The following is a 20,064-nucleotide window of genomic DNA, read 5'->3' on the forward strand; positions in this document are numbered from 1 at the left end:
CATTAAGGTCCCTGTATTTTTTTGAGTGTGCAAGCTGACGCCGGGGATGGTCTTTTGACGATGACTAGTGACGATGGGAAGCCGGGCACTCATCCATTATCTCTAATTGAGTTCTTGAAAGTGTCTAGTACATGGTCTTTACCCAAATCCATGAATCCAATGCTGATTCGACTTAGAACTTAAAGAGAAAATAATACAAAACTATTCAAGATGAGATACTGCAAGAGTATTAACCAACATAATAAGAAATAAGAGTACCAAAACAAAACCAACTAGAACATAAAAAACAAATATTCTTCTAGTAAAAAATAATTAGGAAAAACAAGAATAAAAGAAGAAAAAGAGGACAATAAAAATAAAATAAAATGAAAAAAGATGAATAAAAGAGGAAGAGAACAAAAAAGGAAGAGAAATGAAAAAAGGAGGAATAAAGGAAGAATGAAAGAAAAAGAAGAAGAGAAAAATTAAAGGAAGGAATATGAAAAAATAATAATAAAGACCAGTAAAAGAAGAAGAGAGCAATAAAAAGTAAGGAAGATGAAAACAAGAATAATAAAAGGAGAATAAAGGAAGAAGAAGAGAACAGAAATAAGAAGATAACAAAAATGAAAAAAATGAAGAAGAGAAAAGAGGAAAATCAGAATAAAAGCAACAGAAGAATAAAAAGAAAAAGAATATAAGATAAGAGGGGGGGGGAGGTGCAGCAGCGAGCGGGGGGGAGGTGGGGCGGCGGCAAGAGAGCGGTGGGAAGGGGCCGGCGGCGACTGAGGGGAAGAGGGGATGGTGAGCATGAGGGGGAAGGGGGCGGTGGCGAGCACGGGGGGAGAGAGGAGCACCGAGTGCTTGGAGCGGTCAGGGGAGAGGGGGCAGTTGAGCGGGGGGCGGCGGATGAGCGCAGGCACGAACAAAAAAAATTATATATATTTTTAAATATACACCGGTACCGGTCTGGTCTGACCTTCAGACCGGATCCGGACAGATCAGCTGGCCCCCCTAGAAACGGTGGACCGCCGGTCCCGGCTCGGTCCAGTCTAACTGGTCCCCGGTCCAAAGTGTCAAACCCAAGTTATAGTGTATGGGTTTTGGATTTTATTTTGTTCAGCATCATGAACAGTTCCAATTAATATGGCTACCACGTCCACCCTCACTATCTGCCTTGATACTTCCATGTGAATTTTTGATTTAGAGTTCTCTTTTTTTATAAATGCTATCGATAGCGACAACAGTACGGAAAGTATTATTTTAACTATAGTTTATAATATTCTTCCCCTAGTACCGCATAGGGTCTATTAATTCAGAGCCAGTCACGCTTGACCCAATGGTTTGTGCTGTCTGTGATATGATTTCTATCAATTTTTTCTTTCAACCCAAGACTCGTATTTAAATCACTAGAACAGTTGATTAATGTGATGTACTTCCATCTCGCAGTATTGTTCACTGAATTCTGAGGATACAAGTTTCTTAACATGCTGTCCAGAGGCTGAGTCTTCTCTCCTTGGCTACTTTAAATATTTAGAGCCACCTCTATTGCACAATTCTGGACATTGTGATTTATTTTTTTGCATCATTGATCATGCCACTGCATTGGACTCTAAAACTTAGTTATTACCTGTCCATATTCAAGACAATTGTCAATATTCAATGCTTAAAACTCAATTGTCAATATCCAACTGTCAAAGGTCTCATGGTGGAAACAAATCATAGTTATATATTTGTCCATTTGCAAAACTACAGTTATCACCGGTCGATAGTCTTGCTGTCATGAACATGAAGGTACACAACTTAAATCGCTTGGATAAGTATAAAGGAGTTCGATATTAAAGATACCACTTATTCCATAACTCTTGCTCTAGGCCGTGGTGTAACCACTTTGGATCAGCATCATCACAAGAACCCAGTGATATGGCTTCCACGTCCACTATCAGTTTCTAGCCTTGATGTGTTGATGCGTATTTTTGTTGGAGAAGCATCGAGAAGCTCCTATTCAAGCCCGCTATCAACATCGACATGACGCCTGAGCCAACGCAAATAACCCTCCTTCAAGTACACGGCTTGACAATGGAACAGGTAAATTATGCAGTTTATTTTGCCCATTTGTTTATGTGTATGGACTTTTAAAGGTGGCCACCTGTTTTTGCCTGGTTTTATTTATGATATAATTGTTTTAATTGGCCCATTAGGAGAAGGTCTCTCACTTGGACCATTCCCCTAATGATCGATAAAGACATCCAACTGTATAAAGGGGGGTATGCCTAATTGTCACACGGTCAAATCTCGAGCTACGACTCTTTGCTCAGAATTGACGTGTGCCGGCCTCAGTGCTTGGGCAGAACACTGATCAGCCTTGATCTCTTGCAGCGGAAGCTCTTTAGATTGATTAAGATCGCTTAGAAGGGATTGGGGGAGATGGTGGTGCTAGGCACCGTCAGTGAACAAGGTCATTGCATTAATATCATCAAGAATACATCGTAGATTACATGGGGGAAGACGAGGGGTGTTACAAGGAACGAGACGAGGCGCCTTGCGCCGAGGTAATGTTGCCACACCGCCTCAGGGCCACCGCTCCGGGCGTGCGCGCCCGCTCTGCCGCTACCCAAGAGCGCCGGGCCGGGCGCCGTGCGCCCGCGGGCCTGGCGATCACACACGCCACCCCTGCCTTGACGATCACACACACCACCAGCACCCATGTTGACGCTCTAGCGCGCAGTCTGCGCGATGCCGCTGCATTCGACGCCCCCGAGCTGGACGCTGCGCGCCCAGCACTACCCGCAGGAGCGCCACGCGCCCGCTGTGCTGTCTCGGCGCTCTCTGTGCGCCACATGCCTTAGTCTCCTAGTGGGAATGTCTCCCAACCGCGCGCCCCGCACACGCAATGCGCGCGCCGCCCGCGGGACTGCTGCGCGGCATCCCGCACAGCCCCACGCGCTACGCTCGCGGCATGCCGCCCGACCTGCGCGTCCTGCACCCGCGCGCCGCGCTTCCCGCTCCCACTCGCAGCGCTCGGTGCTGCGCGGGTAGCGCTGGCGCCCGTGCGTGGCGCTTGGCATTGGTGCGCGCGCCTGTGCCGTTCAGCCTGGGCGCCCAGCACGCGCGGACCGTACCTGATCTGTCTCGCCTTGGGCGCGGACGGGCACATGCGCAGTCTGCCGGGAATCACCACCGACAGTGGCAATGGCCTAATAGATCAGGTATTTGGATATCGCTATCCATTATGACTCAGTCCCTTAGAATGTCGTGAGCCAAAGGTGCGGACAAACCTTCCCAATAAGCACGCAGGCCTCTGGGCAAGGAATGCCGACTAGTTAGGGGCCTAACACTAATGAAGAGGAGAGATTGTCATTGGGGAGAAAAGTCAAATTTCGAATTGGAGTGTTTTGTCGTTTGTGTTTTTTCTATTGAGAGAGCCCTGCCCAGATCTAAGAGAAGTAACGGTTACCGGTGAATTACACCGGCGAGAGTAAGTCGTCGTCGCCTGAACTCTAACTAGATCGGCCTCACGAAATCAGAAATCGTTGGATCATCGTCGTTCCTGAAGTGAACTTCTATATTCATTCATTGTTCATTGGCCATCAGAGATCTAAAGGCTGTAGACGACCAGTTTGCTTTTCCGGTTTATTTTCATTAAATTCCCTTATCGCCTATCGGGCATTTTCGTATGGTAAATGACTCGATAATCATCAGACCTGTGGACGGGGACAGGTACCATTGATACCTCATCGTGGGAAGAGACTGTATTCACCAAGTCCCACCGGATTTTTTCTTATTTTGATCGCATTGTAGAGGAAGCAGCGTGAAGAGAACCGATTATCGGATGCGGCGACACTGATCGGCAATTTGCGATTTGGGAGTATTTCGCTCCGAAGGTTACGGTTAAAGATGTTGTCGCCAAAATCCCCACGATATTGCATTTTTTCTGTGAAAAAGAAAGAGAAGGGCTGCTGTTGATCCTCTCAATATTACGGTATCTGTTACTCATCGCCTGGATATTCTTTGTGCGAATTGGTCGTTTGTAAACGTCGATGCGAACGTGATTGTTCTTGATGCCAACGACGGCCGTTCAGAGGTGGGGAAAGTTTTGTTGGTGAATGTTTCAGGTGACATCACGGGTATCCTTCAAATCACGGTGGTGCCAATTCGAAATCGTTAGACCTCCGATTCTGTGTATCACATTGTTATATAACTCTGGTGCCGGCCGGAATATTTAAGCCCCGCCTGTCCGACGGGTTGCCCACGTGTATTCTACACGGGTGATTATCTTGAGTGGTTTCCATCATTTATTGTTGTTGTGATTGAACGTCTGAGAACGACCTGGCGAAGCCACTTTTCTCAGCAGGCGGAACCTTCAGCAGGCGGACGGACATCCTCTAATGCGATTTTGCCTTTTCTCCATCGACGATCAAATATTTTCCACCGAACGGAAATAACCCGACGGTTCTTGACGCTTAGACCGTTGTGTGACTATTTGACAGTCCCCAAGTTGTGCCCTGACCTAGAGAATCACTTTCTCCCTCTTAGGATTTCTTGAGGCACTTCTGCCAGATCCATTACTGGTCAACAGTTGAATCTTTGAACCTGGGAAAGACGATCTTCTAATGAGCAACAAATGCAGAAGGCTTTTCTTCCACAGATCGACCAAGTGCCTCAATCCGTACTGAGCTTATGAAATGTCATTATCTCCTCTCTGAATCCCCTTAAATTCTCAGCTTGATTACTTGCTTCAGTGCCACTCGTATAGTTTCCCCACCGGAGAGAATTTTATTTGGAATTACTAGGACTAGCCACTACTTCATCAAGAGCAATATTTACTTTATTTCTTTGGTGCCAGAGTAGACTTGTTATCTAAGATGGTTGTGGACAGGTACAAGCAGTGATTGCCTCCCCATTGCGTCGTCTTCGAACTGATCCGTCGGGTCATTGGGAGCCATCCGGCCCTAGACCTCTCGTGTATGTCTAATGTTCAATTTGTCCTAGTCGGCAACTTCTGAGTATTATCCTTGAATTTTCTAAATAATCGCCTCTTTACCCTTGAATATTATTTGCCATCCTTGTGGTGTAAATAGACCCGACGAAACTGTCGCGCTGTGCTACATCAATTTTTGCAGTTGATAGACAATCCCAAATCTTTATAGCAGATATACAAGCACATATCCTTTACTTTAATTTTTAAAACTATTCGATACCGATTACATGTCAAGACACTGAGATAGTTTAGCAATATACTCTGCTAACTGTATATATAGTGATCACAGTAATTTGATCTCATTTAAGAAGTCTCTTTGATTTCTTCGTAACTGTTATCTGATAATAAAAATATTTTGATTGAATTAAGTTCATACTTTACTAGCTTAGCTCAAGCATGAAAGTTTATCCTCAAATTAATATACCTGTGTAAAACACTCAATGCTGGTATCATATATCTGCTAGCATTCTAATTCAGTAATTAGCTTAAATGTAAAATATATAATTTGATTCGAAGTTACCATGATTTACCTAAAGAAATGATTACATGTCATTATTTACAGATCAAGGGACTACATAACCCCCTAGGTTTTAATTATTTGACACGGTAGTATATTTCTGCTTTCAAATATTTAGTTATAGCTCATTTCTCCCCAGTCATTCATTCAATTATTAGCTAAAAGGTATTCTTTTCGTTTTCCATAATTTTAGACAAACATAACAAAGTAATAATAAAATGAGTTGAAAAAATGTGATGAAAGCCTTCTGAATTTTTTAAAAGATGTCTTTTGAGCTTTGGTTTAAAATGTGACGGTCCAAATACAATACGATATGCTTTTGGGATACTTTCATGTTCACTTTACCAAATTAATAAATAAAACAATCCCTTCTTTTACAATGGCACTGTGTTCAATTCTCTGAACAAGAGCAAACAACGCTGCCACCATCACCGTCGGCCTTGTGAAGAACCTCATATCCATTGAGAATATTGCTGCCAATCTACGACATGCTACAATCTTAGGCTGATACGCCATGAACAGGCCTGGAGACCACCGGAAAGAAATACAAAAAATGTAAGGTGGAAGGTGGCCATTGAGAGGTTGTACACCACAAGAGACAAAAAATTCCATTATTCAGATAGTTGACAGGGGCAATTTATGGTGTAAACTCTTGTATTTCTAATTTTAAATTTCCTATTTTAAATTGATTTATTCAAATAGAAAACTCACTAATGTTTGTATAATGGAAGCTAGCTTATCTTCACATGGACTTGCCTTTAGAGATCGATCTAATAGTTGAATTATAGTTAAAGAGAAAAATGTGCTAATGTGGGTGATAAGAGAAATGAGGTACAAGTTAATCTAAGTGATAATTATAATAATAGGGACGGTATTGAAAGGGTCAAATATACGTAGCGTGTTGTAGAAAGTAATTAGAGGTGGATATTAAAAGATAGTAATATATGTAGTGGATGGTATACTTTTGTTGGATCTTAATTATGACACAGGGGAAATGAGGTGAAGACAAAACAATAAGGACACTATTATCTGTATGTTATGAGAATGAAATATCAAAATTTATAATCCTGAAGAAAGATGACGACGTTGGGAGTTAGCAATGAGAATTGTGAGAACTATGTAAGTAGTTGGCAGGGAGTTTACTTGAGTAAACTACACAATGAAGAATAAAATGGGATTAATGTATTAATGATCACAAGGAAGAGCTTGTTTACGTAGCTATGGTTTAATAACTTAACAAATGTTTATATAAGACAATAGCTTAAGGGAGATAGATGAGTATGTTTCTAATGTCTAGTCTGACAAAATTGAGTCATAATATAGATTGGATATATTTCAATAATTTAACAAATCAACAGAGATACAGGGTTTGAAACAATATACAAACATTAAGGTCAGCTCAAAGTAATGGACGTATTGTATTTAATTATTTTATTTTTATTACTATCTTACAAAATTATGTAGAAAATTTATATATGTATACATATTTAAGTAAAATTTCAGAGAAAATAGTGAAAATATGGGATGATACTCGGTCTACAGAGTGTGTTTGATGCAATTCTAAACAAAACATACCTTTTGATTTTGATTCCAATGATTTCCAACTCCACTTTCTTCTAATATTGATGTTGAGATCAAGAGGAAGATCTGAGTACCAGAAGTGCCCTGACTCCCTGGCTGTAAAAGAATGATGTTGGGTTGTAATTCCAAGGTTCAATCATATAAAATATATTTTTATATGCAACATAATATATCTCTAAAATGAATATAACATATGTAGTATGTGGGGAACTTATTCCACCTTTTACTTGCTCACTTTGAGATTCTAGTAAAGCCATTCAAGTGCATGAGAACTTTAAGTATTCATGGGATCATGTTGCTCTTGGATCTCTAATTATTATTCTCTAAAGTTTCTGGAAAACCTTAAAGATCATCCAACCACATAGACTTTCTCCTTGGTCGAGAGGAGAAATGCGTAGAGTGGACATGGGGGGAGGGTACACAACTCTTGTTTTCCTATGTCCTAAACTGGTGGCCCTTCCCCTATTTATATTTTGCTTAAGATTTTTCTCAAATATTGTCAAGTAAAATATATTGACCAATGGCCATATGGTCTTATGCCTCTGACACTCAAGGCCTATGTATCGTTTTTGTTAACAAGTGAAGTGTCCAAATAACATTTATTAGCCAACCTTGTTAATTAGCAATAACAACACACGTATTAATTCACTAGTAATCTATTGAACCTAATTGATAAGTTAAGTTTCTAGACATGGGGTAAAAAGCTACACCTCATGCTTTAAAATATATTGAATAGTGTTCAAACTCATTCATGAAACACTTACCTTCATTAGTTACCCTATGTGTATCATACATCATTCATATCACATCCTGAATGACTTATGTTATGGTTGACTATCAGACTCTTACGCGTAATTCACACTAATGCATAATGGGAATCATTGGAGAACATTTTCTCCAAAATTGTCACCGCCCTATCAAGGGATTTACATACATTGTTTTCCTTGAGTCATTCTCACCTTAGACCATGGTGGATGATCTCATCATGACCACTCGATCATCTCCGTAAGCTTTTTCCTACATCCGAGCTATGACTTATTTCAATCCCGTGCTCATAGACTCATAAATCGTAGTCAAAATATAGTTTTCCATTTATGAAATGTCCTCGGTGTCTCATCTCAATGGATCACTAATACACTCGTGAAATCAATCAACCTAATTGATGTTTAATGAACTATTTCTCCAAATAGCACCTACTATATGTGATTAGTGTTGCCACATTTATAGTCACATAATCAACCATACTTGTCATATAAGTAGGATCACAAAGTGATATTCTATCTGGATCATTCAATAGCCATCTGAATTATCTATCGAATAAGAATTTTTATGATACATGTTTAATGACTATTAATCATATGTATTGTGATTTCATCATAATTCACTAGATCATCGGACAAATTCATTGACTTCGTTATAAAAAACACACTAGACAAATAATGAACTGATAGTTCATTCAACAAAATTAAATCAAAAGATGGTGGTGTGGTTTAGCTAGACGACCAAATAATATGATAAAAAGAAATGTCCGTTGGAGCTATCCAATTTAGTATGCTTCTCCCAATCGAGTTTTCTATACTGCCATGAGTCCTCGTGACCTGAAACCTACGTTGAGCCTTCATGAGAATGGTGAGATGGGATGGAACTGTCATGAATTCAAAACACTTGCCTCGCTCTCTATAGAGGTATTTGCCAATGCTACAATTCCTACAAGGATATATAACCCTTTCGATTCCAAAAATGTAGTTTAATGGTTGAGAGCAGCTCTCTGGACTCCACCCTCAAGTACAACTGATATAATGGGTTTCCTATCTGCTTGGTACATAGTCCCATATCACCAGCTTCCATGGGATAGCCAATGAGAATGACGACCAGGGGTAAGAATGGACAAGTTTACCCGCATGCATCCTATCGCCGTAGGATGGGTCCAGCAGCTTTAATTAAGTCACAGCCGTCGATCCTATATTTACCATTTACCCATATGCGCCCAATCACCATATGCTTCGTGAGCAGTTCCCTCTCTAATTGGTTCATTGGGTGACCCCACCATATTTATCAATTTTCATCAACGAATCAGAGGCTGCCAAAAATATATGATATAGAAGAACATGAGCTAGAACATAGATCATGCAATCTCCTTACAAGGGTTGGATGGTCCAGATTGAAACCTAACATAAAAATTGGCTTCTTATGAGGCGAGCTTTGAGCTGTGTCAGCTCAGTTCCTAGTCATGTTTCCTTCACCCTTTTGTAAGGGTTGTGGCCCACTACGCCCCAATCCCTATTGTTGCTTTTTAGACTGTCATAGCACAGTACCAAATAAATCCATATACATATTATCCAACATAAGAATTTTTAAGGAAATAAAGGTTCCCATATAAAGTTTTTTTAGGATTTGGATTAAGTTAAAAAATGCACTTCCCCAGTTGTGCACATGCAAGGTTCATGAATCCATATATATTGGGCCTTATGAATTTGGGCCTTCAATGGTTCATTGTTCAACCCTTTGAGGGCTCTTTGTGGAGCTCCATTTACAACGCTATTCCCCCACTAGTGGCCTGCTCAATCACCCTACCTCGCTAGCTTGGGCCTAGCTTGAGTGCTCCCAGAAGCTCTCTCAGCTGTTGGCTCTAGGCCACTTAAAAATAAGTTTTTTTAATAAATTTCTGACTGAAATTTGTGCAATAATCAAAATGTGCAAGAATTAGGTCAATTGAAGTTAGTAGTCTTGAAACATGTTCGAAATGAGACTGTATGGCATTCCCATTTTAGGTGGAAGTTTTATTTAAAGGCTAATTTTAGCGTACTCCAAATAAATATATGACATACGAAACATAATAATGATATAGTTAATAATATGGCAAATGGAATGGGTTTAATATGTGTATCTTTTTATTTCTAAAATAGGTACATCAGTAACGTGTAGGACTTACCTGCCATGGCGTTAGGTTGATAGTTATGTATTGAAGGAGACAAGGTTATATGGCAAGAAAATGAAAGTGTCATGCCCTAGTGCATGATTCATCATTCACACATCATCAGAATTTGATCATGTGTCAATCAAAACATATGAATGGATGATGGACAATGGTTTTCGACACATGGGTGTAATAGCTCACTAGAATAATGCTTGTTGGACCTATTGTGAATGTATCCTTGTTGTTTACTAGTTCTATGGGAATCACGATGTGAAGTTTTTGGGCGAAATCATTGTGGACGTGCTTTATGGAGATATTCATTGCGGGAGAAAATGATCAATCTGCTATGGGATGTGACCAGTAACAAGGCATTAAATAACAAAAGAGTGATGATCATATTTGGGAGGAAATTATGGGACAAAGCATGGGGTTTCACGCTAGACGAGGCACTTTATACATCATTCATGTAGTCAACATTATTGTTCAGGCTGCATTGAAGAGTTTCCACAATGGTGCCCATCGCTGAGGAGGAGAGTGATGTCAATACAATTGTCAACTTTTATGACAATGAATTAGAGGTGATGGGAGTGGAATACCACTCATTGGATAAATGCATCACTTGTCTTAATGACAGAACCACTCAAATAATAACAATAGTTTGGGCTATTTGTTAAACAACAAATGTAAAAAATATATTATGTGTATGTGTGGAATATACATTATTTAAATCCAAGGTTATGCTCGCTTTATTGTCTGACATGATGGAGTAACACACAAAATGCTCAATATACCACTTCAATGAGATATATGACTACTGTGGGGGCTGCACGCGATGACCTCCCTAGATAATGGGAGCTGCTAAAGGCGTTTACCATTCTATTGGTCACATTTTCATATACAACAGATTAGATGATTTCACCAATTGAATCAACTCTTATAGATGTCCTCCTCTTGTGGCTGGCATTATCACACCACAAGATGGATCTCACGAATCATGATGTTGAATCCATGTTGTTCATTGGCATGAAACTACCTTACGATGAAGAAGCATAATGGAGGGCTGAATGGATCATCATGTAGAGAAACTTGGTAACTTTAAGAAGCTGTAGTGAAACAATGATTGATGACTGATGAGGTGTAGCACTACTTGACCCATTTTGCAAGGGGAAAATGACTGATGAGGCATCCTTTTCAAAGGCGGTGTCCTATGTTCAACAAAGTCTCCCTACTACACCAGCTACTGCACATGAAAGATCCAATAAACATATGTTCCATCAACAACCATCAAACACCTGGGATGGTCACGTCATTAGTAGGAAACCATCTACAAGAATAACATGACCAGATCCCGCTTTGGAGAAATTTGAGACCTTCCTATGAAATACACACCAAGTAGCCGGGATACGACAGGTGCTTAGGGTATTCTCTAGCTAGCACCCAGAAAAATTGTACAATCATATCTATTAATGTCAATAACAAATGCTCCATGAGAACATTTGTGTTTCTATATTCCAGAAGTTGTCACTCACACGCGATCCCGACTGGTGTTGCTATTAATGGGCAAAAAATAAAATTTATGATATTTGTGTTGACGGTGGTACCAATGTGCAACCAAAAGCATGAAAATTATTCAATTGGATCACACAATTTATGTTCAGCATTTGGATTCTTAATAACTACCAATTAATTTGAGATGTAGTAGTAGCGTATAACTGATTACATGTCTCAACAAGGGGATTACCATATATTGGGCAAAGCATCATGATGCTGATGGAAGACCAAACCAATATTATAATTTATTCATGAAAAAACACTCTCTTTTGTTACTATTCGGATGATATTAGTATAATGTTTCCTATTGTCGGGACATTGAATATTTGTAACCCGAAAGAAAAGTTTATTTTTTAAGTTCACAATTGAATCTTACTTCAAAGCGTACTGGTGCCCTGGACTACATTACAGGTGTCATGCAATCCCTTGAGGCATCTAAAGTCTAATGTTCACGCATAGTAAGCTAGACAGTTTGACTGCTCCTTCAACGCGTCGTAAAACAACAATGCTACTCAAGTGTGCATGTAATCAGGTCAAGATATGAAATGGACCATCAAAATAATGGCAGGCTTGACTTAATATAGGGAGACAGCTCAACTAGTGTTCTTGCGCTATCATTGGAGCAAATTTTATTGATTTAGGCTAGTTGATAATGCATCCTTACAATTATTTGTTAGATTCTAGTTGGCCCCATAACCTAGTCACACGTCCTTTTAACTTGTGATATGTATTCTGACCCATTGACTGACGACATCTAGTAGAGCTGCGACAGCTTTTTCCCGGCGATGATTCACTTTGTATTGTAACACATAGCTCACAATCGCTATAAAAGTCTAATTTTAGATGCGGGATGTGTATGGTCATGGAATTCAATACTACAAAGACAATGAATATTCAGTTTCAGAAGGCACACAGCCACTCGATGCTCAAATTCTGTAATAGGGAAGACATGGAACCCATTGATGAACTAGAGGATGTGGCCGCAATTTTACCAGATGACATCGGCTATGTTTGCGTTTATCTCTTCTTTTATAACATATGTTGGTTTATGTTTCGTGGATTGACTTCAGTGTGTAACATTGTGTTAGCACTGGACCTTGGTTTGATCCACATTATCACACTATCTAAATTTTCCATTATCTAGTCCACAAATATTACTAGTTAACACATGGATGATAATTTCAATGTTGAAATACATCAATATTCCATGCAATATATCCATCAAATACATCAATATGAGCAGATATCCGATGTATATATCCATCTAATGTTATCTGGCACCATTGTCCAATAGGAACATATAATTTGATCAGTTATCAATGTTTTGAATCCCATATCTTCCATGTTTGTAACTTTCCGAATAATGGATACTACTAATACCAAATTATTGATATCAGATAGGAACATCACTAGTAGCACCCTTGGTCCTTGTGTTATACCTTTTTTGCAATCTATAGCTACCAACAAATAGAGCAAATACAATTAGGATTTTCCCAGTTGATGATGGGAAGTGATATAACATTGCTCAAGGGTTCTGATTTAATCCATCCCTTTTTACTCGTTTCCCTATGCAAATATCGACCCGATATAAATCCTTCCTTTCTCTTTTGGGGAGTTGTCCTCCATATTTTCTTTATTATGTGCCGTGTCTTCTGACTTAGCTCTTCATGCCAGCTAACTCAGTTTCATCATTAATTGTTAAAATTTGATGATATTAGTCTTTTTTTCTAACATAATACCCAATTTGGTTACTATTCGTCTCTTCCTAAGTTATTGATGTAACACGACGGAGACAGGGATCGAGTGGATCGTGTTACACATAGGGAGGGCGATGACAGTCATGTCATGTAGCGGAGATGACTAATGTGGACGTTAGTATTCGCCCGTCCCGATACCGGATCCTGGTATCAGGACGGATGCTGTATCAGATACCGGAAAGGCATTTTTCGGTATCCATTTTTTTCGATATCCGGATACAAGATATTGGTATCGGATATCAGTTGCTACAGTGCCAATATCCGATACCGATATCCATCTCTATGTCAGTATCCGTCTCCGTCTCAACAGGGTAGATGACGGTATTGGATATGGGATGCGGATATCGAGAACCGATATCCACATTGAATTATAATAAAAACAATATTAATTATTAATGTCTCACATTTTGCATAGATTAACGTGGGCATGAGAGTAACAAAAGAGCTTTCTGATTGGTCACACATCTCGTTTATTATATACAGTCGAGTATTTTTAATTTCTTCCATATGGGATAACAAGATTCGAGTTTTGTGTTAAACTCAGAATCCCTTTATCCCGTGAGGAAGGAAATAGAACTCATTGTTTCTATTTATTGGACGGTGTCCTCATATATTAAATCATGAATATATATGGGTCTAAAAATATAGGTATAATTGGTATAAATATTATTTTAACATTAAATGTATTATCGAACTGACTTAATATATACAGAGAAACTTTTCTAATATATTCCATGTGGGATAACAGGATTCTGATTTTACATTAAACTTTGAATCCTGTTATCCCATATGGAAGAAAAAAAAGTTTGCATTCAACATATTAACCGAGATGGAATATAAATTAAAAGCATACGACGTGTATTAAACTAACTCGTCGTATATGATGCGAAGGTTAATTTTTTCGGTTGATACTAGATATCGATATCCGAATATCGGTTCCGATATCCAGATATCGAAATCCGATATCCGGTATCCGATACCGGTTTCGTCCTCACCCCCGCCATATCCAGTACAGATATTCGTCTACCCCTCAGAGACGGATATCGTCCGATATCCAATATCCGATATCTGGCACCGTCCCATTTTTTCTCGGATATCGGATATCGGTTATCCGATACCTGATATCGGACGATTATCGGTTGGGCAAACCCTAGTGGACGTAATGCAAGTGATCATGATGCAATGATGAAATAACTGAGAAGTACAAATCTGGCGTAGACGGACACCAACGACCACTAGGCTACGATAAGTGCAACCTGGTAATGCCACTAGGCTCCCGATGATCTAGATGACAGGTTGAGGGCAGACGGTGCGTGCACCGTTCAAAGGGCAAACAATATCGTACCTGTAGAAACCCATTCCCACTGACGTATTCCTATCTATCATTAACCTAACCCCGATAGTAGAAAAACATTCGGACGCACATGAAGAAATAATATAACATTGAGAGGGAGTAATGAGCATACCCGTACCAGCTGGCAAGATGATGTATGTTTCGATAGCGGTGGACGGCGAACTGCACGTAGGTGCGATGATGGTGCAAGTAGACACAACGGTGCGAGTAGGCACTCCAGCGCGAGTGGACGTGGCAGCACGCGTAACAATGGATGTAGCAATGGGCACGACAATGGCATAGCGATAGCATATCGCGGTGGTGCAGTGGTATGGTAGTGACAGCATACGCCGGCTTGGCATAGTGGCGACGCACGGTGGCAGGGACGATGCTTGTTTGAACCACTTTAGGTCAACTATCATGTTTTGGAAAAAATACAAGTGCTATATGTTATGATATGAGGTGATATGACTTATGCGTATGAATTTCAAAATGTGATCGGAATCACTAAGCAAAGAAAACAATGCATGTTGATATACTACTGACCGTGTTAAGCAAAAGCTAACACGACCGGCTCTAATAACAATATGATGTAATACGATAACGACCGAGATCGATCGGCTCGTATAACAACGCAGTAGAAAATAAATGTCGTAAACAGTATGAAATTATGATATGCTAGTGTAAGAAAAAAATCAATGAGAAGTATTTCGACAAGACTTTCGAGTTTGGAAGATCAATTAAAATTCCAGAATTTGACTAGTCAAAGTCAGACTCCCAAGGTCCCAATTAGATCAACTAGACGACTAGATAGTGAGGGGTAATGAGTACCCTAGGACGTCCATGTCCCATACCATTAGGACTACGCATATCACAAGAATCCTACCTTTCGACGATAAGTGGTGATTTCTATTGCAATAACTGGCTAAGAGAATACATTTGACGAAAGCACTAAGAGAAGTAACTTGAGTTCAAGGGGAAAACAATGGAACCTGGAAGGGGCCAAAGTCCACGATGACTATACACGAGGGGAAGGCCGGGCTGACATTGCAGATGAGCACGTGGGGTGCAGCAGCACTCAGGGTGATCCGGGCGCGTACACGGGTGTGGTGCGTAGTGGCGCTGAGCGCCTGGGATCAGGGGATCACTTGCCATGGTGCCAGTTCCTCTGTGAGCGGGTTTCATACAGTTGGGCTGTAAGGTGTGCGTCGGTTGGCGATGAAAGAGCACGCACAAGGACGTGTGGTGCTGCACTGGAGCACTTGGCACAGGGGTGGGTGTGGTCGCGCTTGGGCATGCGTGGGCAGGAACGGGCATGTTCTGATGCACGCGGGCAGGAACGGGCACGTTATGATGCGCGCGGGCAGGAGAGGGAGCGCTGAGGCAGGGGTGGTGGGTGCGCGGGTCAGCGTGGATGCGTGCCGGGGCACGCTTGGGACAGGACCGTGCACTGGTGGCATGTGTGCGTGAACATGCGCGCGGTTGAATGATCGGGTGGGGGTGCCCCACGATCGCGTCGAAGGAGCGTTGGTGGTGTCACTAAGAGAAAAGAGTTTTTTGGATGATATTTGAAGTACGACTTTCTTAAAAGAGTTTGATAATGCAAACCAGGATCTGTCAATGGGTAGCAGAAAGACGACGTACAGGAAAGGGACTAGGGGTGTCATTCTTGCAAGCCCGTGAGGTAAGCGCAAGCGTTCTTAAGAACGGGGTCTAGAATAGTTTGGCACGACAAAGAACCAAACAGGGTAAAAGCTATTGACGACAGTTCCTCCATGGTAACTCTCAATGTGATAGGCGAGCATGACTAGCGAAGTCACGATCTACATTAAACTAGAATACATACGATAACATCAAGAAGGAGGATGATGAGAGGCAATTGTGAAAACACCTCTCAAATTCAATCAGCTCTAAAGTTTTCATTGTGCATGCCGTCCCTTTATATAGGATAGGGAGGATGCCCACGTGGGCCAAAAAGAAGGGAAAACTGTTGTTTAACGTACATAAAAAACATTACAGAAATACACAGACAAGGCAAAACACAATGGCCCAATCCAAAATATTTCAGAAAATAATTCAAACATATGGAAATAACACTGAACATGTCGACCTTTGCTAGGTAGGGTACTTGAAGTTGTGGTTGCAGCCATCGGCTTGGGCTGCTTGGTGTGGTTGATGACATCCCGTTTTGGATGTTGTGAGAGGGTTCCCTATCACCTGGTGGTCACGGATGTCCTGGTAGTTGTACTCAAAATGGTGGTCGCAACACAGGTTGTCAGACCATGTGTAGTAGTCACGTCTTTAAAGGAAAACTTGTTGCTCTCTGTGATGATGTAAGCCTGATCCATGGTTGGTAGATTCTGTTCCAGCACTCTAGCGGCCAATTCCGATCGGAGGCCGTGTATGAAGAGCGCAATCTGGATTTCCAGACTCTGTACAAATCGATAGCGCATGCGTAACTCTTAAAAGTCCTCGATATAGTCTCCCACCTTGAGCTTGCCCTGCAAAGAGATCCATCCGCTTTAAGAGGAGACGTGTCATGTAAAGCTTAGGGATATTCTTATCCTTAAGCGTTCTCGACATGACCTCCCGAGTGGTCGGCGGATCTCCTCATCCATGCGCAGCATTCTTCTCATTCTTAAAAACTATTTTACCTTTTCCTCCAAGTGCACCTTCAGCTTATGGGACACACAAGTCATCGTCCATATCGTACCAGTGGAAATAGCTTTTCAGGTCTAATTCCCAGTTAGTATAATCCTTTGGATTCTTCGTACCCTTGTAGATAGGAACCTGAATTCAAACGCTTATCTAGATCATAGCATGATGTAATCCCCTTATTCTGTCACGATCTTCGTCATTGTGGTGACAACAGACAGGGTGAGGTTTTGTGGCAACTAGTGGCCCATTGTGATCACGGGGTTTTAGGTCTTTGGTATTAGGTGAAATCGGTCGGACGGGATAGTAAATGTGGCTGGTGTGCTGTCTGGTTCACATACCTATAATCAGTGGCGCATATGGTGCGTGAAGGTTCTAATTCCCGTGGTGAGGGGGTGGGATGTAAGGTGTGTGTAGTGGTCCCGGTGAATAGTCATGGGGTGTGCTTTCGGCAACATGTGGGTCACACGTAGTGTAGGCCAGTACCAGTGCTTCATGTGGAGGATGTGCTGCTGGGGCATATGGTGACCCAGCGTCATATGGGGAGGGATGATTCGACAGATCGTACTACGAATCTTGCGATCAAAGTGGGTGCGGCTCGTGATAGGTAAAATAGGGGATTTGCATCACACTATCGATCTTGATACTCAAATGGATCATATTCTAGGTAATAATCTGGTAGTGCTAGCTCCTCGTCACGAGGTGACTATCTCATCTCGCGATGGCACGGGAATCTATCCCAGGGGTGATGTCGATCTTCAAATCATCGTTGGAAATGAGGTCAGGCAGGTGGCAGAGTTTGGCGTCTCTCTTTTCCCCAAGACAGATGTCGTTGCTGGAAATGGGGTCTTCTAGGAGGGTTGTACTATCAGTGCTGAGAGTAGGGTGGCTGCATGTCACTGCTTGGGGGGGCATAGGGCCATCCCTCACTAGGGTCTTCCCAGAGCGGTGGCAAACCTCTTTCACTAGAGTGAAAGCACGACATGCACCAATCGTTTACCTAGGAGACAATGCCGGGGTACCCGATTCCTGATCCTCAGATTGGAATGGAGGTACCATCTAGGGCATTCAACTAAGAGGGTAGAGACCCTAGGGGATAAAATTCTGTTAGCCCAAGTAGATGACTTAGATAGGGCAAGTTCATGAAAGGTCTCCTCTACATGCAGACTCGAAGGATCTTCAAGTAGAGGGTCGGGCCCTTCGGATCATGCATGTGATCCTCGTCATAATAATCATCACCGATTTCGTACCATAATTGGCCGAACGTTCAGACCATTTGAAGGCCAGATATCTCATTCTCAATGGGTTCTATTGATAAGTCCAAATTTCTTGACTTTATGTCGTTGTTTTGATTCAGACTTAGCCAACAATATTTATGAAAACTTTCCACTTAAATTCTCTATAATTAATATAGGGCAAGTAAGGGGTCGATCCACAGAGAGGCAGAAATTTAATTTCAGAATTATTTCTCAAGCTTGGGATGAAGAAAATGATTTTAAACGTGAAAAATACTATTTTTTTGGGATGTTTCCACATTTGTTGGTAATTTTCAAAATTCCCTATGATTTAAATTAAGCCAAAGTACAAGGAGAAACACAAAATCATATCTCTAAACTGATTTTTCTGTTTTCTCTTAGCAAATTAATCAGAAATAAATATTTTTAGAATTTTCTGGAATTAATTTACATACAAAAAACAACTATAAGTATTAAAAATGAGAAAAGAGATTTTTTTTGAAATGTTTTAGGTGTTAAAATGACTTTAAATAACTTATATTAATTTTCTAGACTTTTTCCAAATTTTTCTGGATTTTTTTGCAATGCAGAAAATAATTTTTCCGATTTTTCAGTTTTTTTTCTATATTTAAATAATTTTCAACACGAAAAAAATATGAAATTTACCTACTCCGGCGATCGCTGGAGAGGCGGCGGCGACGGTGACGGCGGAGCGACGGCGGCGACAGAGCGACATCTGCGGCGGCAGCGGTGAAGCGGCGGCAGCGGCGGCGAAGCGGCGGCGACGGCAAAGCGGCGGCGGCGGAACTACGGCGGCGACAGCGGAGCGGCGGTGGCGGCGGCGGAGCGGCGGCGGCTGCGGATTGGGCCGGCGGGCCTGGGTTGGCCTGTAGAGGGCAGGCCTCTTAGTGGGTGAGCCCACTAAGGTTAGCCCAATTTGACTAAGTCAAGACTTAGCCAACTTGGGCTTAAGCCTTATTGGGCTTAACCCAATGGCCAGGACTTAGCCGATTTGGCTAATTCTTGCACAGGGCTACCCTGTGCCCTGCGGTCTTGTGCGCTGGCTACACGCGGACCGGCGGGCAGAGGGCTGTCTCTGCCGCACAGGCACCGCACGGCGCCGCATGGCACCGCACGGTGGCAGCTAGAAGACAAAAATTATTGTTTTGAAAAGATAAGAAATGATATTTCAATGCGATTTTTTTGGGATTCAAAGTAGGGAATGCTTGAGGATCTAGAGAGATATAGGGAGATATTTTATAGTGAGAGAAAAATGTTTCTAGAGATATAAAATGTCGAAATGAGAGGATAGAGAGAAAATGAAGAGATAGAGAGAGAAAATGAAGAGATAGTGTAGAGAGCGTTTGAGAGGGAATTTGAAGGTGTAGATGAAGGAGATTTTTCATGAAATTTTGAGGTGATGAACTGTGGATATGGATGGACTTCTAGATAGACAAAGGACAGATTCTAGAGGGAGAAAGGGCCGAAATGAGGAGATAGAGAGAGAAAATGAAGAGAGAGTGTAGAAGGAGTTGAGATAGAATTTGGATCTGCAATG

This window comes from Wolffia australiana, chromosome 5, assembly GCF_029677425.1.
Source record: "Wolffia australiana isolate 7733 chromosome 5, ASM2967742v1".
Lineage (NCBI taxonomy): Eukaryota > Viridiplantae > Streptophyta > Magnoliopsida > Alismatales > Araceae > Wolffia > Wolffia australiana.